Below are 26,001 nucleotides of genomic sequence, written 5' to 3'. Positions count from 1 at the left end.
TATACCATCTAACAGTCTACCGCTGGATAAATCTTCTAGAAAAAAAACATCAGATTATTTTGGTATATGTATTGAACAAACTGATATTCCTATTTCAAATTTACGCGAAAAAACTGCTTTTGCGTTTGGCAACAATGGCTGTTTTCCTAAGATTGTAAATTTCCCTTTAAGCGGGGACAATGGGTTCACCATTCTCGGCCTCGGCCATTGGTTCGGCGCCAACGTTTTTTGTGGAAACATTGATAAAAAGCAGTCCTGGCATTACATTTCCTTCTGTTTCAGCAGATTTTTAGCGTACAGAATCATTACATCGCTAGTACTACGTTCCTATTGACACTAAAAATCCTTCCAGGTCGGGATTCGAACATACGACAACTGGCTTGTAAGACCAGAGTTCCATGCATTAAACCAACCCGGGCGTCGATCGATATGTACTTTAATTCTTTCGGCATTGGGTTAACGTATCTCGATTGGTACCATTGGTTTAGTGGCCTGGACTTTGAGTGTAAATGTTTTCTTGTACAGTTACACACATGACCTTTGACAGTGAACAACTTTCTGACAATACTGACATATGGCCAGCTGATTGTCGTAGGCGACTAGCGATTCAAATTGATGCATTGTACTCTAAGCGGAGATCTCGTAAAAAGGTATAAGTTTCCTCAAGTGAAATTTGATAAAAATAATCTCTTCGTAATGGGGCATAGATTTCGAATTACTGGCTGGCTTAAAATATCTTATGAAAGTTACACTTTCATGAACCGGTAGTTCTTTTTAAAAAACGAGTCTACACAGTTCGGGAGTTGAATGTGGAATAATTTTATTTTCAATTAAGTTTGTTACAGAGGCCTAACTTGCTGATCTAACTGAAATATTATAAAGTGCCTACGCTGCTCCTGCTGCTCGGTTACCGTCGCGTCGATCCGCTGCGTATGCACTTTATGTGCTGGTGACACGCGCAATCAGTTTGCGCGCGGTGATGGAATTTTTTGATGGTTCGGGTGAACCTGGTGGTAACTTGAATCCGCAATTATTTCGATCCATGGATTATTTTTGTAAAAGAGGTTTCATGTGACAGACAGACATCAGTTTATCGTCAGGATGACGCTTAAAACATATCAAAATATTGATATCTATAATTCTACTCTATTTTATATCACATATTAGAACTATATTTACTATAAACGTTAGTTGTATGTAGCGAAACAAATAAATAGTCGTCAATAGACACTCTACATTCAGTTTCTGCATTAACTATTTCATACAGTGTTACAATTTTTGTATGAAACTTTACAGTTCGGTTTAGCCCCGCGGTTTTTGGAATGTCAGATTTTCAGTTGGTCTCTTAATCACAACTTGGTACGAAAACTAATGCATATTATTCCAAATCACCAATTGGGAATTATAGCTGCAGGTTGAAGCCTCGTAACGGTTTAGATAACTAACCGCTGTCTCCTATACACACGGAACCACCCGCGATCCCATTTCAACCAGAATATTAGTTGATTTTCTGAATTCGATTGGTTAAAATTTGGTCGATTGTTGTTTTAACTAAACTGTCATTTTTGTTTTTCGATTAGCAGAAACGATGGTTGAAACAACTAATTTAACTGTTTGAAAAAAAATGCTGTCAATTAGTGAGGACACATACCTTTTAATTTCAACAAATATTTTAGTTGAAATAACTCGTGTTGTTATTGAAACAAAATTCTGTTAGTTGAAAAATAAATCGGTTTTATTTGTTTTAGATATTTTTATTGAATTTACCTGAAATGAGTATTGAAAGATGATGCCTTCAAACGGTTGAACTAAAGATATGCACTGATAATTTTAGTCAATTTAGGGTGCATCAACCGCTGGGAATTGTAATTTTGCGACGGCAATTCAAACGCGCCATTCAAACGCAGCGCGTTCTGTGTGTTTGAAACCCTTCACTCCTGTTACTTTTATAAATTAAATTCATGTCAAAAAGCGTTTTATTGCTAATGTATGAACATCATCATCGGTATCAAACAGCTGGAAGTAAAACAGTCTGCTGGAAGTAAATCAATGATTGAATTTGAAGCATAAAATTTTTGCGCATACCTGAAACATTACGAGATGATCATTTTCTAATTTGTCACCAAATCTTTTTCATCTTAAACAAGGTTAACTTTATCACAACACCGCTGTTAGATAAACACTTGTTATGGAATCATAAATTTCTCAAATCGAATGGACACAATTTCACCAAACGCTTTAATCATCGATGTTGTTTTCATTGACATTTTGAAGCGACGCGAACAGATTTCAACTAAAAAAGTTATTGATTTTGCATTGTGATTATTGTTTTGCTTTCAACTGTCTCCTGCATTTGACAGCATTCAAAACAACATATTTTTCAACTACTTGAATATATGCAAATCAAAAACCATATTGGTTGAATCAAAAAGAAATTAGTTAAATCAACTGTTGCAAAAATCAAAAACTGCGATATCACAATTTTATGATCGAAGGGTTCTCCGTGCACTAGAATTTTATACTTGGTGTTCCCGTACTCCACATACTCCACATGCTGCAAATTCATATGGTACTATTCGTTTTGTTCAATTGGAGCAAATCGACATTCTTGAGATCGAGGTGAATTTTATTCTGAAGTTTTTCATAAGTCATCAATGACAGCTGTTTTTTAACATATTGCCACGTGCATTTTTTCTGCCTGTATCACTATTCAAAATCCTTTAATATAACAAAATATTAATTGATCAGTCCTTGATCTGTAAAGGCAATTATTCTAATAGCTTGACAAAGTTTCGATCGCTCTATATATATCCATACTAAAAACTATTACCAATGTAAAAGAGAAAAAGCTCAGTTTAATACTTCATAACTCTAATGATTTTAAGTTGTTCTGTCTGATAAGTTATTCTATATAATAAACGGTTTCACCTTCCTGAGCCTACACCACATCGAATAATCAGCCCACGGTTCGCATTCAGGTGAAGTTTGTCGATGACCTAGTTTTAAGAACCATGCGAAGCGCCTATCGGATTATCCAGCACAGAAGAATTGAATTTCGTTTTCCGTGGAAAACTGCCTGTCTGGTGCACTGAAGGTTTTTCATTCATTGTAGTTTAAGCTATCTTGTTATACCGCGTTTCGAGTGATCCTTGCAGGCCCATTTTATCTCCATTTTTGCCCGGCTCTTGCCTCACTGCATTACATCAGTGTGACATTGTGTACCCACTGCGAGTGAGAGTAAGAGGTGCCTTCTGCATAGCGGCAAGCAATCGTCAGAAACGAATAACTGTTACGAAGCTCGAGGACTACAAAGAGCTGCAACGTTGCCGACAGCGCACATATCCCAGAATGGGCGTGGGCGTTGGCGGATAGCATTCAATGCGGTATGCAGTTATGTTGCATTTTTCGTCTCTCGCTCAAGGCTGGCTAATGGGAATTGATACTTATGCAAAAAAACACTTTTGCAGTGCGGTGGAATATCGAACGGAAAAAAACTTGTTGCTTTCCCGCGGCATTGGGTTGATTGGAACTATCAGCGAGCTGGACTATCGATTTTTATAGAGCATCGTTTGAATGATTATTGTTATTTGATTCAATATTATTTTTAAGCCATCAAGGCCATGACTGCGAAACCAAAATAGCTTTGTTTAATGTATGTAGAAGTAAAATCATCGAATCATTTTAAATTTTTGTAAAATTCACTCTTATTGAAATGTATACAACGGTTGATGCAAGAGAAACCATCTACTTAACCTGTTTTAATCCACCATCTCGGGTTGGCAATTCAATGCGCATGCTAATTTTAAATATGATCAGTATCTAATGGGAGAAAACAGATGTATGATGCTGGTGTGAACCCCGAAAGATAGCGAAATAGACAAAAACAAAATCTCAAATCAGAGTCAGCGCCAAAGTAGAAAGAGAAAAAAGTGGTGACCAAGTACAGCGAAGCATGCTTGGTTCTTCTAATCATTTGGGCTATCTCTTCATGTGTTTTCATATTCAGGGTAGTTTAATTGTTAAAACTATTTCCCCGGCTAGAAGTTAGGAACTGCTCTGCGGTAATATTTTCTCGGTTTTCATTACATAATTTCATTCGTATGTCAATTTTCCTATCTGTTTTTCCCGATAGATACTGATCACATTATTGCTGGTACTTCCGCAACCGAGAACTGGGATCCAATATAGCCACTTCAGTTAATCATAAACTATAATTTAACCGTTGAGCACTCGAAAAAAAAAACACCTTTAACCACCCGAATGGGTACCCGGGTACCCATTTTTTTAAATCGCTGTAAGTTGAGCATTTTTCAACCGATTGAAGTAATTTTAGCACTGTTGGATTCAGGAACTTAAGCTCTTTGGGATTGGTACCCATAAAGATGGACATGGTGCTCCTGGTTCCCAGGAACCCGGATATCCTAAATGAGTTCCGACATCGAGGCATTTATACACGGATTTCACGTATTTTTGTAATCTTATCTAAGAATTGCTATATGAAATCAAGTGCTATGCTGAGTTGTTATGTTTATATATTTCAGGGGGCATCCGTTATGTACGTAACATAAAATTTTGAATTTTTCTACCACTCCTTTCCCCCTTTGTCGAGCATTTCTCAATCTTTTCACCATGTATTGTCACGTATTTTTGAAACCTCTCCCCCCTAAACGCGTGACGTACTTTATGTATGTTCCCTTATATACTTCACTTTCTTATCTTCAGTTTGAAAATTATTATGTACTTCAGGCCTATTGCGAGGAGCACGCAATACAATTTTTAATTCTGGCAACAAACATTTCGAAACATCACGAAGTTACTTCCCAAACAGTTTCGTTCTCATTTATATTTCCTTTTTTTCGTTCTATGAGAGTAAGTCCAGAATAGGCCAACTACCCTTTAGATGACGTCATTTTTCTACAAAAGGTTCATTTTGGTACGGCCTTTCTCAAATAGCTGGTTTGGAAAAGTTTCAAATTAGTAAATGACATTTATGGTGGAAAACACAAGTGTCGGAACATTCTACGGAAATCCGGATTAACGGGAACCAGAAGAACCTACTACAGCAATATACACGGCCATCGAAAAGTGGATAAATTTCTGAATTTACCCGTACTGAAAAAATTCAAATCGGATGGAATTTGCCTTAGTTACAAGCATTTTTATTTGTGGGTACCCGGGTACCCATTCGGGTGTTTACGTAATAAAAAAAATTTGAGCCCCCCCATTCGACCCCCCTTACTGTAAAATGAAAAGTCAAAGCATGAGAAGTTATGGTCCAACTAGTTCTTGGAATTGACCGAATTGCAGAATCTTAGTTTAAACCTAACTCAGAAATTTCTTATTTTGAAATTCGAAAAGGTACCCGGGTACCCATTCGAGTGCATAAGGGTTAAAGACAATTACTAGAAACTCCAATTTGAAACAATTTCGAGTCAAACTTAGAATAACTTTGTCATTTTTTGCATCGTCGCTGTAAATGACGGTATGCGATTTTAAACACACTTCACCCTATAATTCCAGAACCGAAAGTCGGATCTGTAAGAATTTCAATAGCAATGTAAGAGACCGTAAGACCTTCAAAGGTCTGAAAATTACGAAAATCGGTTAAGGAATTCCTGAAACAATAAAGGGAGTTCCGTTGAAACATTTTGACCACTACTTCCGGTTCTTCCGACTTATTGGCCATTGAAATTCAAGCCAGGTACACTATAAGAGTTTTATAGCTAGTTCAAATGATTGTATTCGTTTTTACATCGCCATGCATACAAATACGCTCTTGATATTGAATTTTATCTACTTATTCTGTGATTCCGAAATCGAAAATCAAGAAAGCTATCAAGGTGAAATTCCAAAGCGTTATATGTGATGGTAAAACCTTTGATTTACAAATCGTGTTCGTACCTCATCCATCACAGTCGATAATCGCATACGGTCGGGACAACATAAACAAAGACAAAACAGTGTAGTGAACAATAGTGTATTTAAAACTAGCAAATGCGATTTACAAAAGATGGAAACTTGATCTTCAAGACCAAATTCAACTTATTTTGATTTCAAGTGCTGCAATGTTAGACCGGCAGAAAGCGAAATTGAAACTTGCTATACGTAAAATAACGGACGCATCCAAACGAAAATGATGTATGTGAAACACCATTCTTCTTCCAGCTCTGGTCAGGGCGGGAGGCATCCTTGTAAAACGCTGGGTACCTACGAGAATCGGCTGATTACATGTCAGTTTTGTGAACAACCGCAATGTGTTAAGCCCTGCACTGAAACTGCGAAAGACTACTTCAACCAACCAACAACCGTTCTGCACACTAACAACGAGTTGAACGCTTCGAACAGTAGTACGGTTGATCAAGACACGCCGAAAAACAACGACTCCGAAAACCAGGGCTTGCAAATTGAAGCAAAGATTATTAGCAAAAGAGTTTTATCCTCTGTGCTATTCACACACATTTGTATGTCGGGTAGAATTCACAGCGCAACCCAAGCAAAGAGAGCTGCTTCGTTCGTTGATGAAGATCTGCGCCAGCTGATGAGTATGCTTCATGAGGTTAGCATTTGATGAATGGTTCTCATATTGAAGATGCTTGTGAAAAATCAAAACTCATAACTTTTATATCCAATGAATAAAAATTTAAAGAACATAGCTTTTAGTGTTTCTAGAATATAAACACAGTGTAAACTCCCAAGAAACAAATTGATCGTTTTGAAAATGGGCTCAAATGCAAAATTTATGTTATACAATGTTTGAAATATTTTCAAAATGTGCTTAAATTTAATCTTGGAGTACAAACATTAGGTTCAAAAATGATTTCTTTACACCTACACTGAAAATACACCGTAAACATTGCCTCTATGACCTTGCTTCGCGTCTTGTAGCAAGGCGAGAAGCAAAGTTCTTCATTCTCGTGCGGTACTAACGAGAGCGAATTCTTCATTTCATTGCATTGCCATGGATTGCTTAGTTCATGTGTTAACTGAGACTGAGAGCACAGGCAATTTACCAAGCAAGGGAACTGTTCTGCTCAGTAGCATATACTCACACGCATCCAGTTTCTCTCTAATATAGGTCTCTCATTCAGTTATGTCAAGCAAAGTGTTCACAGCGGGTGTTTTTTTGTTGCTTCGTTCGTTTGAGGATTCACAATACAAACCCTGCCGAAAACACGTCGTCGTTGTCGTCGAGAAATTTTGGCGGCTTGAAAAAACACTATGTTTTGTTGGTTAAGTCATATACATGCTTACATCTACCGAATCGGGAATGATTGACATAATTTTCCAAACATGATCAGAGGCCACATTGCAGTTAGTGCAGTTAGTCGATTACGTTACTTAAACCATGTCACCTCCGAAACCAGAAGTAACAGTCATTTAATCTTCGAACTTAATTATTGAAAGTTGCACGCACATACACGCACAGACATCTTGTCTATCTGAGTCGAATGGTATATAATACAATGGGTCTCCGAGAATCCGTCCAAAAGTCGGTTTTTTTTCAGCCATTCTATTTTTTTAATTGCCCACCACACTCCTCCACACCAAAAAGCTCAACAAGGAGCCCCCTGGTAATGGACGCAACTAATCTCAGTTCATTAACACTGGCAAAATTTTAATACTAACAAAAAAAACAACAAGAAGAACTGAGATTAAACAAATTTATTCTAAAATGTGCAATTAACTAATTTATTGGTGTGGAATCCCAGTGGAAATAATAATAACGTTTAATATTATAGTGCATACTTTTTACATGTTTTCCACATATTATCCCGTAATTCCGGAACCCGAAGTCAGATCCGGATTGCATATGAATCCAAGTTGATGCATAAGAATCACGTTAATAAACCGCGTAAAAAACCTTACCTTACTATGGAGCGCCTTTTCGAAATTAACTCTTTTTAATAATTAGAAGTTTTTGATTATGAATCAGAGGTAGAAATAAGCCTATTTTGCGCACGAATAGGTGAATCAAGATTTCCGATTGTGAATATAAAAAAATCGAACACCGTGAATTAAAAAATTTGGTAACAAAATTGCAATTATTTTTCAAGCTTTGGGAGCTGTATGTTATACAGAGTAGCAGCGTAGTGACCGTATGCATATGTGCTATGCGCTCTTTTTTGTGCTGAGACAAATTTGTTCTTTTTCTCAGAAGACAGACGAAGAGCTTTAGCTGCTCTCACAAAAACTCATTTAATGTATGTACAATGCTTCGTGGGCTCTCAGCGCATTTACCCAAGAACGAGGTTCGAGTCCTCCAGTCGCATGAGAATAGGCGTCGCAACCTGTGCAAATTACTCTCCGATAAGTCGCCGAACATAATATAACATTTATACAATTTTGTAAGAATATTAAACCCTACATTTTTTGGCAGTCGTGTTTTTTTGAGACTTGTTTAATTACTTTCCTTGGCGTACGGCACAATTGTTAATAATAAGGTTTTCAGAAGCGGGAAAAAGTATCTGTAACTATTCAATCATTCTAAAGCTTTTTTTTATCTAATCCTGGTACGATCTTGCTCAACACCATCTTAAAATTTACATTAAAAAAACCATTCAAATATGACCTAGAATTAAGTATAGCGATCGTGTAAGTAGTTTTAATTGTAGTAAAACCGCTTTTCAAACCTGATAATTTTGATAATTGGAGTAATTTTTTTAAACATTAACCCCCGGACATATGACCATTAATAGTTCAAGCCGGGGTGAAATAAAGTAACATTAATAATAATAACAATAATATACTTTTATGAATTATGATTCCGAAAAATATTTTTATAGACATATATTATCGAACTTAATTCGTCAAGATAAAAATATCTTATTTATATACACATTTAGGGGTTTTGTTGGTTTGTGCAAAAAGCACATATTTTGTTTCTATTTCTTCGCGTTTCGCCTTCGGCTCGTCAGTGCTTAAAGCAGTTCAAATTGAACTGCCATCTCGTGCCTAGCAGTTCAACTTAAACCGCTAAGCAGACGCAAAGTTTGCACTACTTATGCAACCCTCAAATAATATTGCACAAGTGCTATATTATTTCTGACGTCTCAGGCGTAAACGAATGACGGCTTATTACTGGCCGTCGCAGAATGTGAACATTTAGGGGTTTTGTTGGTTTGTGCAAAAAGCACATATTTTGTTTCTATTTCTTCGCGTTTCGCCTTCGGCTCGTCATTATCGAACTTAATTCGTCAAGATAAAAATATCTTATTTATATACAATTCGACTAAAATGAAAAGTTCGTCATCGATATCCAGTGTTCAAAAATCTTTCAGATCTCAAACAACTTGTAGGTTAAATAGTGGGTTGCAAGCGCATATGTTTGATCAGGATCAGGGCCATTTCGCCGAAAGCCGTTTCGCCGAAAGGGTTATTCCGCCGAATGACATTTCGCCGAATGGGCGAAACGACTTTCGGCGAAATGACCTATTCAGCGAAATGGTATTCGGCGAAATGACCCGCTCCCGTTTGATCAATATAGCAAACGACTTTGAATCTGTTAGAAAAAATAATTAACATTCAATAAGTGGAATGAATCCCGCAACCGAGGGAAGCACGTAGAAAGATTTCATGCAAAAATCAACACATTTACTCTGAAAGTATCGGCTAAGATTGTATCCGGTTATACCATTCAAAGTTTTTTGTCCGATTCTTGCACTTAAAAAGGCTTCAGTAGTTTTCTCTTTTTTTCTATTAATTGAATTTCATTCAGATCCAACTTCCGATTTTGCAATTCCAGAATTATGACGCTTTTAACCTTATGGTTTTTCACCACTCCGGATCAGAAAAACTTCACCCAAAAAATTAAAAAGTGAAACTGTTATCTACTCTTGAATAAGGGCTGCAAAAAACTAGATCAAAATATCATCAAATCATAATCTCTTGCAAAGATGATCTTTCCCAATAAAGATCACCGCTGATCTAATCATTTTAAGATCAGTTGATCAGTGATCTTTGAATCACCTCGATCAAAATCGATACTGATCTTTCGTAACACAAAATCGGTAATGATTTTGAGCTACTATTATCACTGATTCCTGTAAGATCATATCACTAGACGATACGATCAGCTTTGAGCATTGTGGAAGAAAATCACATATGAGTCATTTACACGGATCTGAAAGCTGCTTTCGACAAAATTGACCACACAATACTGCTCAGCAAATTATCTCGTCTCGGATTTTCCGCCCATCTTGTGTCCTGGTTGAGCTCATATCTCTCCGGGAGAGTTCTACGAGTAAAATTGAGCAACAGTTCATCATCACTTTTCTCCAACAACTCAGGAGTTCCCCAAGGTAGTAATTTAGGACCTTTGCTTTTCGTGTTATATTTCAACGATGTCTCATTTGCTTTGGGAACTGATTGCAAACTGACATATGCAGACGACCTGAAATTATACCTCGTTATTCGCACTGTGGAGGATTGTTCGCGGTTGCAAAATGCACTTGAATCGTTCGTAGTTTGGTGTAATCGAAACAAACTTATAATCAACGTCGCAAAATGTCTGGTGATCACGTTTCACCGTACTCTGAGACCTGTTAAATTTGACTATCGCATCGATGGCTCAGTCTTGACTTGAGTTACCCAGGTTCGCGATTTGGGAATACTGCTAGATGAAAAATTATCATTTGATTTACAACGATCACATATCATCTCAAAAGCATCACGTCAATTGGGCTTTATCAGTAAAATAGCCAAGGATTTTAGAGATCCTCACTGTTTGAAAGCTTTGTATTGTTCACTTGTCCGGCATATTCTAGAGAATGTTCCAGTAGTTTGGATTCCTTATCAACTTTCGTGGAGCATACGCATTGAAAGAGTTCAAAAACGATTCGTTCGTCTGGCATTACGAAACTTACCTTGGCAAAATCCTGCTAATCTGTCCCCATATCAGGATAGATGTCAACTATTAGGAATCGATACGCTTCATCGGTGCCGAAAAATCTAACAAGCATTATTAATTACAAAACTGATCAATGGGGAAATTGATGCTCCTGAATTACGCTCTGAAGTAAATTTTCGGATACCGAATAGGACACTGCGGAATACAACACTGCTTCAGCAGAGATTTCACAAGACTCGTTTTGGCTTTAATGAACCGATTACTGCTTCCATTCGAACTTTCACCGCTGTTGAGGATCTTTTCGAATTTGGTGAATCATCTAGTCATTTCGCGAAAAAACTGAAACGATCCACTGTGATTTGAATTTTTAAGATATTTTATTAGTGACATTTGTGATACTAGCTTTAAGTTACATTGAGAATGACAAACGAACAGTTCAACTCAAATGGGTTTTCCCACTCTAATTGTCCATTTAGATCCTGTATCCGATGGACACAATAATAGTAAATAAATAAATAAATAAATAAATCTCAATATAACATTTATGCAATTTTGTGAGAATATAAAACCCTACATTTTTTGGCTGTTGTGTTTTCTAGGACTTGTTTATTTACTTTCTTTGGCATACGACACAATTGTTAATAATTAGGTTTTCGAAAGCAGAGTAAAATATCTGTAACTTTTCAATCATTCTAAAGCTTTTTTATCTCTAAACCATTCAAATATGAACTTGATTTAAATAGAATAATCACGTTCGTAATGATAATTATATTAACCTACTTTTCGAAACCTGATAATAATTTTTCACACTTTAATGAAGTTTGATTCCGAAAAATATTTTAGTAAACATAACAGATCGGCTGAAAAGTTCGTATCGTTTCTATGAGAGGGTGCCACTAGAATTAAATCCATACCATTTTCAGTTAGCACCAACCTTCAAAAGATACGTGTATAAATTTGACAGCTGTCTGATTATTAGTTTGTGAGATATTGCATTTTGAGTGAAGCTACTTTTGTTATTGTGAAAAAAATGGAAAAAAGGAATTTCGTGTGTTGATGAAACACTACTTTTTGATGAAAAAAAGTGCCGCCGATACCAAAAAATGGCTTGATGAGTGTTATCCAGACTCTGCACCGGGCGAAGCAACAATTCGTAAGTGGTTTGCAAAATTTCGTACTGGTCATATGAGCACCGAAGACGATGAACGCAGTGGACGTCCAAAAGAGGCTGTTACCGACGAAAACGTGAAAAAAATCCACAAAATGATTTTCAATGACCGTAAAGTGAAGTTGATCGAGATAGCTGACACCCTAAAGATATCAAAGGAACGTGTTGGACATATTATTCACGAATATTTGGATATGAGAAAGCTTTGTGCAAAATGGATGCCGCGTGAGCTCACAATCGATCAAAAACAACAACGAAAACACATGCTGAAATTGAACGAATTGGGCTTCGAATTGCTCCCTCATCCACCGTATTCTCCAGATTTGGCCCCCAGTGACTTTTTCCTGTTCTCAGACCTCAAGAGAATGCTCGCTGGTAAAAAATTTAGAAGCAATGAAGAGGTAATCGCTGAAACTGAGGCCTATTTTGAGACAAAGGACAAATCGTACTACAAAAATTGGTATCGAAAAGTTGGAAGATCGCTATAATCGCTGTATCGCCTCTGATGGCAATTATGTTGAATAATAAAAACGAATTTTGGCAAAAAAATGTGTGTTTCTATTCAACGATACGAACTTTTCAGCCGAACTGTTATACTATTGAACTTAATTCGTCAATGTAAAAATATCTGATTTCTATACAATTAGATTTAAATGAAAGGTTCGTCATCAATATACAGTATTCAAAAAACTTTTAGTTTTTAGATTAATACTGCAGACTACTTTGAATCTGTTAGATAAAATACCTAACATTCAATATGTGGCATGAATCCTGCAGCCGAGGGAAACACGTAGAAAGTTTCCTTGCAAAAATCAGCACATTTGCTTTGAAAGTACCGGCTAAGATTTCATTCGGTTATCCCATTCGAAGCTTCTTGCCCTGTTCTTGCACTGAAATGACTTTAAACGTTTCCTACTCTGGAAAGTTCAAGTCCGGTTTTGGCACAAAAATTAATTTGGTTTTCGTATTCAAAACAACTTAAAGGGGGTTTCAACAATAAGTTGCACTTATCAGTCGTTCATATAACGCTCAATCACAATCTGCTATGTTTCAAACAGTATCACACACAGAGAATTTTTGATAATTAATACTTTGTATTGCTTGTATTCGGTTTTTGTTTTCCGAGTGCTCAAAGTTTTCAGTGAGAGAGTCGATTTCGTGAAGTCGAATGAAGAAAACAGCGATTTAGAAGAAAAAATTTAAAAGGAGTTCATGTTTCGTTTATGTCTTTTTCTCCAATACAACATCGTATTTATACCTGTCAATATAGAAAAGACAACCGCGATTGAAATTTTTTTCAGTAGTAGTGTGCCATCTAGTGGCTAGTAGTCATCACGGTGTTATCGTTTTTTCGGTGACAGTGCGCCATATAGCTACAAATTGCAGAAGCCAATTCAGCCATTTATGTTGATTGAAAACAACGTTTTATTTCTCTAATTCAACTAAAAAAATAGTTGAATGGAAATGAAGTGTGCCTTAGCTAAAAAATGACAGCACGTTTAATTGGCGAATTCAACTAAAAACATAGCCATTTCAACAAATATTTTATTATTATTAAGGGAATTAGAATTAAAAAATCTAAATTAGCAAAAGTAGTTTAGTTGTCTCGAAAAATAACTAACTAAAATCAGAAAATCAACTATTTTTTTCGCCAAAATGCTGATTTCGGTCTTTCCGTGAAGTTAAACCAAAATTTCTCTTATCAAAAATCATTCGTTTCAAAATTCATAATAATATTTACAATAAATATATGATGTGAAAATATAATACGGACTGTTTTTATTTACTGTGAATCAACAAATTTGCTTATTTCCACCCCTGACATACGGCTTATACCCATTTTATGCACTTCATATTTCGTGTTCGAATCGTCAATATCTTTAGTGTACATCTGGATTCCAGTGGGGCTAGGAATATTCGAAACGAGATCAACTATGTTTCCAATTTTTGTTTCATGTTTTTACACATTCCACAGCAATTGTGCTATGATAATTTTTCAAATGCTCACTGTCCTTTAGTATCAAAGTATATAGTTGACAAAATTTATCCATATTCCATTTAAAAAGATCAACATAAAAGCAATAACCCGATCACCTGTCGTGAAAAAATTGAGCTCATATAATCAGACTGGAATCAGACAGACAGAATTTATTGGAATGTTTGTTCATATTTTCAGTTTCTAAAGAAAAAATCAAACTGTACTGAACAACGGCACTCGGAAAAAACGTAAAAAAAACTGTTTGCTATCCGTGCCATAACTATCGGACTGCCAACAAAATGTAGAGCAAATCTATGGCCAACCTGAATATAACATGAGGTCAGGGGTAATTTTTGGCAGTAGATCATGAATTACATCATGCTACCACAACCACCTTTCCCAAAACCGACCATGGGCCGAAAACGTGCAGCCAGGAACCTCTCATATATAACGAACAAATTTGTGCTTTGCAACATTGGGGAAATTTAGTCAATTGTGATGCTTGAGGACGTTTCATGTCTACCGTCCCGTCATCGGTGGCACAGGTTCTCCATCAAACATGATGAATGACATGCCATTTGAACTCAAATATGAAAACTATCCTAGCGAAACACTAAACTCTCCCGGTTTCGACAATGCAAACACCAATTGTGGCATTGAAAATTCTGTATTAATATATATTTCGAGGTAGCTGAAAAGCTAACCAAAGTCAAAACAGAAAATGATTGTGTAACATAAAACACTCCTTCTCGTTAGTCTGGAGAAAATTGTGGAAGGCGAGTCTTTCACCGCTTTTGGTATGATCTCTCTCTCTTTCTTTCTTTCTCTCTTGGAGTCACCATCCTGTTCACCCACCCATTCATTCATCAGGCCATGAATCCCATCACAAAACATCGAACAAATCCATGAGGATGTGGATCCTCTCAGGAATTCTTCCATCCTTCAATATATTTTTTTTTTTCATTTCGAAAACGTCGTCAGTACTCCACCTTCGCCTTGGCACCCAACTCAACTTCCTTCACTTTATACAATTTTCTCCAACGTTATAGATGTAAACTGTGGAACAAATATCATTTCCATGAACGTTTCGGATGACGCCACCCTCAACGTGACCCAACTACGGTAGTGCCCAAGCCAACAACGGATACAGCAATTTACATACCGAGATATACTTTGCCAAATATTAAAATTAATTGACATTGCACAGATGCACGTGCACGACAAAGTCTACCTCGTTTTTGAAATAAAATCCAGGGCTTCGCTAACCTTTTTATTCCACTTGGTTTTCCGTGAGACCGATAAGAATTTCATGCACCGTAGAAACTAATCTTAGGCTGTTCGTCTCCTGTTTCGGGTATCATTTTTTTTCCGATAGTAACATCTCCGACGTAACACAATCGAACAACAGTTCAATTTGAAAAATTCGCAAACAAACGGACTTCCCGAGCAAATATGTCTTATTTCAACCGAACCCGTGGGTAAGCTAGCTGACCGACGGTTACCTTATGTCCGAATGACACACTGTCGGAGGTTTCAACAAACTCGCAGCTACTAGACAAGCATCGGAGAGGAATCACAACGACAGACTGACGACGGGGTGCAAATTTGCTTCGTTCGAGGCCACCCCACGTCTGTTTCATCCTCGTTTTTTTTTGTGTGTTCTCACGATTTGTGTTGCTCCCAATGGCCGCTCCCCAAATGCTATACATACATTGGCACAAGGTCCACACAAGAGAATAGTAAAATATCCTTACGGAAGGAGAGCCGACTGAGCTTTTTCTCACGATCCGACGGGGGAACGGGATATCGGCCGGTAACGAGTGTGCCTCATGCGCAATTGTCATTAGGGAAAACTGCCACAGCTTTTGGGTTGCGATAACGATGGTTGCATGCTTTTACGTATATTTAGTAGTATTGTTTAAAGTCATAGTAGTTCGAACAAAAAATTCTCTCACAAAGCTTTACCCGATTCGATTATGGTATCATAGTCAAGACTCATGAAGTACGTCTCTGGTAAAACTCACTGTTCATAGGTTTAGCTTGCTTCTTAGACGTACGAATATTGTTGATAATTTCACCGTTCGTTCGTAATTCTTCCTTACTGGTTTAACGATTATAGCTTGAACTTTTTTCTTTTGAATTGATGGTATGGCGGTTTGTGCACGAAGGATTCCTGAAAGAGCATTAAACTCAAACTGAACAACTCTACAGCATGATAGTGATCATTGCCGGCCGCCACCATCTTCAATGTTCACAGGAAATGATAAAGTATGAGGAGGATACATGATTTACTTACTCTCCGAAACGACGATAACCCATCCTTCGCATCCATAGATGTCACGGAGCTGGTGATTTGGATGTCAGCTTTCGTTTGTTTACTTGTTTGTGCGGTTGAATTTCTACGTTTTCAAAATGTCGCGTATTGAAAAGGAAGTGAAAATTAAGGTTCTGGACACATGGCTAAGTGAGAAGGGTATTACTATGCGAAATTTGGCAAAGCGGTTTGGAATTCATCATGCCAGTGTTAAAAACATCATTAATAAATTTGGGAAGCACTATTCTTTGGATGGAACCAGGAAGGGGCAGAAAACATGGTTCTTCCCACCCGAAACTGAAAGAGAAAGTTGTATCTCTAATCATGAAGAACAAATCAATTTTAATACGTGATTTGGCCAAAAAATCAGGAACGAATGTCGGAATAATCGAGCGTGTCAAGAGGCGAAATCACCTGAAGACCTACAAGAAGCAGAAAATCTCGAAGCAAAGTGTAGAACAGAAGAAGCGAGCAGCAACAAGGGATCGGAAATTGTATTCGCTTCTTTTTCAGTGTCCGGATGCATGCGTTTTGATGGACGATGAGACTTATGTAAAGGAGGATTCAAAAACCCTTCCAGGTCCATAATACTTTACTGTCGTCGTTGGGAAGCATGTGAGCGATGCGGACAAGTAGATTCAAGTGGTGAATTTCGGTCGAAAGGTACTGGTATGGCAAGCAATATGTTCCTGTGGTTTGAAGTCAACCATTTTTCACACTACCGGAACTATAAATGCAGAAATCTATCGATCTGAGTGTCTCCAGAAGAGATTGCTGCCTTTATATAAGAAGCATAGTACACCTCCACTGTTTTGGCCGGATTTAGCGTCGGCTCACTATGCCAAAACCACTCTCAATTGGCTTGCGGAAAAGGGTATAAACTTCGTTGAGAAAAATATCAATCCACCAAATTACCCTCAGCTACGACCCATCGAACGTTACTGGGCAATCGTGAAGAGGGTCTTCAAGAAGACTGGTAAGGTAGCTGGGAACATGCAGGAGTTCAAAAAATTTTGGCTCAAGCGTCCAAGAAATGCAATGCAACACTTGTCCGGAACTTGATGAAGAGCGTTCGATCAAAAATTCTAAAATTCGTGAAGGAATAACTCAAATTTCATCCGGTTTTCATTATGCTCAAGTTTAACCTCGTTCAATAAAGGATCAAATTTTGGTTTTAATAAAATATCGTTATTTATCAAAACTTAAAAACAAAATTGTGGATAGCTTATTTTCGATACACTCCTTAGTAATCACCAACTGGACACATAGAAGATCGGTATTGACAAAGAGCATTCATGAGCCGTTCTATTTGGATACAACTTGGATTTTGTAATATTTCCTTCCATCTTTCCAGAAAGTATGGACGCACTTTTCGCTGTAAATAATTCACAAGTGTTAAATATTCAAATTTTATTCGATATACTGATAATATTAGATTACAACAACAGAATACTATTCTCAACATATACTACTTAGCCATTGTAGACTACCTGGCGCACTTTCTTGCGAACTTTCCTCACTAAATTCCGTACAGACTTCTTCGCGACAAGTTTTGACACTTTTTTCCTTGGTTTCGGCTGCCGAGACATGTTTCCTAAGATGTGCCTTCGTTAATGCCCAAAATTCCTCAATTGGTCGAAGTTGTGGGCAATTTGGTGGATTCATGTCTTTTGGGACGAAAGTGACATTTTTGGTAGTATACCATTCTACCGTTGATTTCGAGTAGTGGCAAGAAGCAAGATCTGGCCAGAAGACAACAGGATCCTTGTGGCTTCGAATCATGGGTAGAAGTCGTTTTTGTAAACATTCCTTGATGTATATTTCGCTGTTCATTGAAGCAGTGGTGATGAAGGGTTTCGAAATCTTACCGCAGCTACAAATTGCTTGCCAGACCATAGCTTTCTTACCAAATTTTTCGACTTCAATCGATGTCTCGGACTGGTTTAACACTTGCCTTTCTCGCACCGTATAATATTGTGGTCCCGGCAAGGATTTGTAATCGAGTTTCACGTAGGTTTCGTCGTCCATGATTATGCAGTTCAAATTTCTAGCAAAAACCGTATTGTACAGCTTTGGAACCCTCGGCCTGATCGATGCTTCTTGTTTCGGACTACGTTTTGGTTGTTTCTGCTTCTTATAGGTTCGAAGATTCGAACGTTCTTTAGCACGAAGAACATTTGACTTCGAAGTGCCCACTTTTTTGGCCACATCCCGAACTGAAACCTCCTTCTTTTGCTCGAACGCCTTCAGTGTACGTTTATCCAACTGAGGGTTAGCAGTACCTTTTTTTCGACCCGTTTTCGGTTTATCTTCAAAGGTGTTATCCCCACCGAAATTCCTGATTGCATTTCGCACGGCTTTTTCACTTACTCCTTCTATTTTTGCTATCTTTCTCAGTGACAGTCCGCGTTCTGTGCACCATTTGTACACAATTTTTCGACGTTGTTTTGCTGAAAGTCCACTCATTTCGAAACAAACTAATGAAAAGGAATAAACAACTGCACAAATGGTTAGAGAAGAGTGTAAACAACAGGACGCAGCCATAAAAATTGACAGATTTTGAACCATTGCAAAATAGCAGCGGTTTTTGATTGCGTCCATATTTTCTGGGACTTTAGTAATCACATTCTTTCAAATGGAACTTACACAGATAAAAATATTTTGTGAATTTACATTTATTTTCATGCACATATTTGGAGCAGGCAATTAAATGGAAAGTTACATTACAAAACTAAGCGGTTTGTAAATATACAGTCCTGTTCAATGAAAAACTAAATGAATCTTAATGTAATTTTACATCAATCATGGTTTTAAATCAGATTTTCGTTTCAACTGATGTTTATTTCATAGTACTATCGGTTTACAGGTCGTGTAAGTTTCATCTTTTCTTTCTGTGTACTCTCTTTTCTCAGTGATGGTTTGACCGATATTTACAAACTTAGATTCAAATGAAAGGTCTTATGGTCCCATACCAAATTCCTGAATTTCATCTGGATCAGACCGGCTTCGGAATAACCGAGTGAAGGATTTTAAAAAATGCTATACCGTCATTTAAAGCGACAGTGCAAAAGAGGGTTTTTTTTATTTGGCTCAAAACTGTAACTTCCAATTTGTAAGCCATATTTGTTGGTAGTCATACGAATCAATAAAACGGTCCTCTGAATTCGGTTCCTGAAGTACCGGAAATAGTGGTCAAAAACTGCAAAAAGAATATCACTCATTTTTTTTTCAAGATGTATCAACCACAAACTCAAATTCAAATGAACAGTCTTACGGTTTCATACGGAATTTTTGAATTTGTCACGGATACTATTTTCGGTTTCGAAACAAATGGGTGTTTTGATATGTAGATTTCGCAGGCTCACGTCCGAACAAACTTTTCTGTTTCTTTTCAATGAACAGTTTGTTTTTTAGGTATTCCACAGTAATATGAGTAAAGTGAGAAAGACATAATTACACTACTAGGTGGATAAAACAGGTTTTTCTTTAGATAATGTTGGCTCTTATCGCTTCCGCTTGGGGCTATTATCTGTGCATCATACTGAAAGATCGATTGCATAAAATAAAAAAAAAGTTTGATATTCTTTCTCGCGAGACCAAGACTATTAAACACTACAAATTGATTCGAGTGACGAATGCGAACCACGATGAAAACATTTCATTAAATTATAATTTTAGATTTATTCAACTTTGTATCTTTCTTAAGGTTTATAATAAATTATCGTCTGATAATCTAATCTCAGTATATTATTAAATATGACGGGCAATCTGTAAACCTGTGCCTTACTTTCATAACATCAGTCTAGATCACGGTATATATTGATCGAAATATGAATAGATCCATTCCTTCCGCATAGCCTGCTGCAACTTAAATATTTGACAAGAACGTAACGTTGTTCGCAATATTGCTACTACATCAGTGCCTACTAGTTGAAAAAACAAGTTCTCTGGAGCAACCGTATAAAGTTGTTCAGCATTCTTTTTCTTCACCCAACCGAGAGCAAGAAACAATTGTTGGTTCAAACCTTTTTTCTCTCTCTCAAGAAGCATTGCATTTATTGTATTCTCCACCCGCACATTCATTCCAGACGGTTGTATCATCACAAGGACATCTTCTAACACCTCAACAAAAGCACAACCACTCGCTCTTCCTTAGTGCATCTCTAGTTTTCTCACAAACACCAATGCTTCAAAAATCTAGAAGATGATTTTATAGCTTTTCCTCTCACAGTTGACGAAAGCTCAAACCACATACATATGTATTCTCCTGTACGGAGTGGAAAACAAAGCCACTCGCAGGAAGCGCTTTTCATTCAAAGATTTCTGCTTGCATGCGCGCATTCATGAGCAGTGATTCATAACGGCATCGTTGACTGTTTATTTGTTTTCTCCCGTTTGTGCCTTACACAACAACCACTGAAGCCGTCATCAGACTGTTGGATTGGGTCGCATTCATACAGACTCATACAAACGGTATTTAGAACTGGAGGAATGGTGTGAGCACCAGACCACTTGCCACCTGCTTGTATAGGTCTGTGGGTACCGATTGTTCCGTAATGTGAAGGGACAATCTTTCATCATTTTCAAGAGCTTTTAAGCTATGGTGTCATTCCAAAGTGATCTGCTTTAATAGTTGTATGGACTTACCCATGATAGTTTAGCATTCAGAAAAAACAAGAAGCAGATATCACTGGGTACTTTATCTCTACCTTAGAAGTGTTTTGTGTTTAGTGCCAAAGCTCTTCTATGATGGACAAAAGTATACTAGGATCACTTTTTTCAATGAATGAGAAAGTAATACATTAGATATAATAAACCTATTCTAGATAGAAATGAAATCGATGAAACAATGTACCTTATGATCAAACAAGAACCGGAATTTTCATTTTAAAATTCCCGCGCTTGTTCAATCGGTAAACTTTTATTCTCTCAACGTTGGCAACACTTTTATACACATTCTGTCAAATTTTGACGCATATCGTACGATTAGTTTTTGTTTGGCGTCTATACAAAGAAGTTGAAAAATTTTCGTGTGGCGATTTTTATAATGGATGAAAATTTAGAACAACGTGCGTGCATCAAATTTTGTGTTGCAAATGGATTTAAGTGTTCCGAAACGTTGAAAATGTTAGAAAAGGCCTTTGGTGAATCGTGTCTAGGAAAAACACAGTCATACGAGTGGTATAAACGCTTCAAAGGTGGTCGTACAAGCTTGGATCATGATGAGATCCCTGGCCGCCCAACAACATCTGTTACTGAAGAAAACATTGAATCGGCGAAGCAAATCGTGTTGCAAAATCGTCCTGTACCGATTAGAGAGATTGCTGTGTAGTTGGGCATCTCTTATGGATCAGCCGAACACATTTTAACTGATGTTTTGGGTTTGAAATGCGTCGCTTCTCGGCTTGTGCCAAAAAAGCTGAATTTCATTCAAAAACAGCGTCGTGTTGATGTGGCCAAAGAGATGATTTCCAACGCAGATAGTGACCCCACATTCATCGAATGCATCATAACTGGTGATGAGGTGTGGATCTATGAATATGACGTCGAAACCGCACAACAATCGACCAAATGGAGCTTCGAAGGCGAGCCGTTGTTCTAAACTTTCATCCATTATAAAAATCGTCACACGAAAATTTTTCAACTTCTTTGTATAGACGCCAAACAAACACTAATCGTACGATATGCATCAAAATTTGATAGAATGTGTATAAAAGTGTTGCCAACGTTGAGAAAATAAAAGTTTACCGATTGAACAAGCGCGGGAATTTTAAAATGAAAATTCCGGTTCTTTTTTTATCATAAGGTATATGGATTGTAAATACTTGATTAAGAATATTGAAATATCACAGATCCCACAAACATTGTTGAAAATATGCAAATTAATATATTTAATCAGAATCTAACGGATAAAACAAATAAGAAAAATGAAATGCGAATGCAACTATGTACTGAAAACTGCGAAAATGTTACCGTAGATGTGGGACTCGAAACCGTAGCTAACTCCTAATCGGGAAAATTGTTTCGCCAATTAAACTATCCTGCATAAGAAAACACATGAAGAGAAAGTCCAATTGACTAGAAGAACCAAGCATGTTTGGCAGTACTTGGTCACCACAGCGTTCACTATAACTATGGAAACAAATTCAACAGAAAAAAAACTACAAGTCTATGCTATCCTATCCTGCTTTGCCGCCGACATTGAGTTGAGATTTTATTTTTGTCAAGCTCAAGACGGCTCTACGTCTTAACAAGACTGAAACACAAATCGATGCAAATTGCTTAGAAGTATTTTCAGTAGAGCAATTTTAGATATATGTAGCAAGTCATCAGACTTCACATACGTCTTCAATATTACAAACCATTTCCTTTTCACGGATGGTGAGACCAATCCGACTCAAGATTGACTTTTCAAATAGTTGAATAAATTTGTGTACGCAATTTTTGCATATCGTTTTAGCACGGAAACTGTAAATTGTACAAGAAATGTGAAAAAAGAAATTGTGTACGAAATCGATTCGATACTCTAAAACCAAGAAACGCTAAAAAAAGCAAAGAATTTTTCAAGAATTATGAAACTCGAAGACGTGAACTAACATGCTTCTTTCACATTTTCGAATATTATGAATCAGTCATATTAGTTGATTGGATGTGTGAATTTTGCCACTTTCACTTTTATCCTAAATTTTAATTTGAATTCAGGAAGTAAATATTAAAACTTAATTCAGGAATTGAATTCTGGATTCAGAAGCCAGTTCCAAAAGTCTTGTTCGGTGTTCAGGTTGAAAAATTTTTTTTTATTTATAGAAAGGTAATTGAACTGCTCGGATCAGCTCGACGAGATCGGAAAATATTTGTGTGTATGAGCGAAGATTTTTCACAGATTTTTTACCGCTCATTTTTCTCGGAGATGGCTGAACCGATTTTAACAAACTTAGGCTCATTTGAAAGCGACTATTAGATTATTTCATAAGCTAATACTAATGGCCGAGGATAGAATCTCCCCAATGTTTGAATGAGGCTATTTAAATTGCAAGAGAAAGGTATTATCACTAGGTGGATTAAGAAGTGGATTTTCTTAATAAAAGTTTCAAAATATACCTTTTTACCACCTAGTGGTATAATGAAGCCTTTTTCATATTATTTATATTTTTAAAAACATCAATTAAAGATTCTGACAAGATTTTATCTTTCAAACTTTAATAAAATCAAAAGCTTTTTTTTGGTAAATACTACAATATTTTTTTCAATTTGTAAACAGTTATGTCAAGTTAATATAAATTTAAATATGGCAACCCTGCACACTATAATAATTGAACAAGGAACGCTGTTTCTAGGCGGTGACGTTTTCTTCTTCCGTACCAGCACGTACCGATGCGTACTGAGTTTGCATCATTTTATATGACAGCTTGAATGTTTTGACACTCATCGCCCTATAATTTTGGAACTGGAAGTCGGATCTCGATGAAATTTCACAGTGTCGTTTAAGACACTGAGAGATTTAATTTGTATTGTGATTTGTGAAAATAGGTTTAACCATTGCTGAGAAATCAAAGTGAGTTTTTGGAGCTTTTCTTCACTATTACCGATGCGTTCGGAAACGGAAACCGGGACTAGTAGTCCCAACGCCATCTCTGACAAAATCGAGTGACATTATTTGTCACATACACACATACACACACAGACATTTCTATGATCTCGGATCTAAAAAGTCGGTTTTCACAGTGATTGCATAGCCTTTCTATATGAGAAACGCAACACTAGTTGTTATTTTATCAATAGAATATGATTCTTCAGATTAAATGCAATAAATTTATTCAAAGTGACCTTCCCAGTAGCCATTTTCGAAATTTAGACATGAAGTTCTAAGAACTCAAATATCTAATGATTTTTTTATAATTCCATGGATTTTTGGAAAACCTCTACACTTTTTTCTGTGTATAGATTCTTTTAGAGTTCACATTTGATTGCATATCACTTCGTTTTCGATGCCAATTACAGTTCCCGAGTTGCAATCATTTGAAGAAATCGTAAAGCAAAATACATTCGCCCTTTTCAAAAATCAGTCTTGAAACAATCTGATTCTCGAACAAAACTAATGGTTCATCATACTGAAAACGTGTGCAAAATGTCATTCAAATCGGAGCAAGCTGTTCAACAACTTTTTGATTTCACTTCCAGTTAAAAGTGAGAGAATCATAGTTTTCACAATTGCTGCTGAATTTTAGAACCTGTCATGAGTCTCTTCGATTAATTACTATACGTTGAAACATGTTTCCCTCAGTATGCAAATCGTGTGATGGTATATACAAATTTGGGTTACTTTCGACCCAATTTCTAGAAGACACAAGTAAGTGTGTACAACAAAGAGCGAAGAAGATCGCAGAGAATAAAAATCTTCACCCGTACCCGACCCGAACCCGAAGAAAATCGCGAGACCCGAGGAATTGAGATTTCTATGCCCGGTGAAAAATTAACGGCGGCCCTACTGAAAAATGGGTGGCCAACACGTTTCCTGATGAAAACAAAACAATATGTAAAAGCGATTCACACGCAGCATCAAGCGACTATCACCTGCATGGAACGATTACGGAACAACAATTCATATGAAAGGACACTACGTCAAGTTCACGGAACATTTCAACGTCGGATACGTGAGCAATATTCGGCTAAAAAAATTAATAAAAATAATCTGGACGTCGACGGAAGTTGATTGATTGTCTGAATCGTGTTTAATGCATGCGTTTCCTGATGAAAACAAACCAATCTCATTTGCATTTGTGGTTGTAAGTGAGATGTCAGAGAGCCTAATTTTTTTAATCCGAACCCGACTCGTACCTGTTCAAAATCGGAATTTAGTTACAAATACTCGAAACCCGACCATCTCTAGTATGCAGATATGTACACTCAGACAAAAAGTATATGAAATTTCATAATGATAGCGTATGGTTTTTAGCCGCGAGAATATCGTTTGCATAAGACTGCCTTATGCAACCATGAAAATCTGAGTTCCAATAAAAAGCTTTATAAAATTCATGTGCAATTTCTAGGAACACTGAGCGAAATTTCTATGACAAACATAACTTCTCTCATATGAAAACAATTATAGTGATAGATAAGATGTATATTCGAGAGTCATAAACATTGTAATAGAGGTAAATTTTTCGTATTATTCTTTTGAAATGGTAATTTTGGTTATTTTTTATGTATCATGAGACTTGCTCTATGATTTTCTTTACTCATTTTGTCTGAGTGGACCCGTTAAAAATGAAAAAATCGGCATTCGAACCCAACAAACATATATTTTTCTGTACCCGAACCCAACAAAAACCCGTCGGGTTCGGGTTCGAGTCGGATTTCTGTTACAAATACCCGAAACCCGACCATCTCCAGTCTGCAGATATGCAGTTTTCTTAAATGAACTTTTGTTTTTGTTGCAGACTTCTTTATTTACTATTTAAAATTAAGATTTTTGCAGACATTTGTCAAAATTTACAGACCTAAAATCGTCGCGGTATTTTTTGCCCGTTAATGTTAGTAAAACTGCAGCAAATGCAGAAATCCACAGATTTACAGACAAATCTGCAAACCTGCAATATCTGTTTAATACACATTGGAAATATTTTTAGATTTTGATTTTTTCTTAACAGAACTTAAACTGTATAGTGATTGGTAATAGTATTGGTCAAAATAGG

At 36.8% G+C, this 26,001-nt stretch overlaps 1 protein-coding gene across 2 annotated transcripts in view; it reads right to left on the bottom strand.

The window, feature by feature from the left end:
- Window positions 1-15,559, bottom strand: part of LOC131426892 (protein tipE) — a 193,256-nt gene extending 177,697 nt beyond the window's left edge. For both annotated transcript variants that reach the window (XM_058589644.1, XM_058589645.1), the window contains exon 1: window positions 15,259-15,559. The gene's annotated coding sequence lies outside the window, so the exon portion shown is untranslated. The remainder of the gene's footprint in view (window positions 1-15,258) is intronic.
- Window positions 15,560-26,001: the final 10,442 nt, after the last annotated feature.

The sequence above is a fragment of the Malaya genurostris genome, chromosome 2 (genome assembly GCF_030247185.1).
Source record: "Malaya genurostris strain Urasoe2022 chromosome 2, Malgen_1.1, whole genome shotgun sequence".
NCBI classification, from domain to species: domain Eukaryota; kingdom Metazoa; phylum Arthropoda; class Insecta; order Diptera; family Culicidae; genus Malaya; species Malaya genurostris.
The sequence above is the reverse complement of the archived record's forward strand: the minus strand, read 5'-3'. Positions and strand labels throughout refer to the sequence as shown.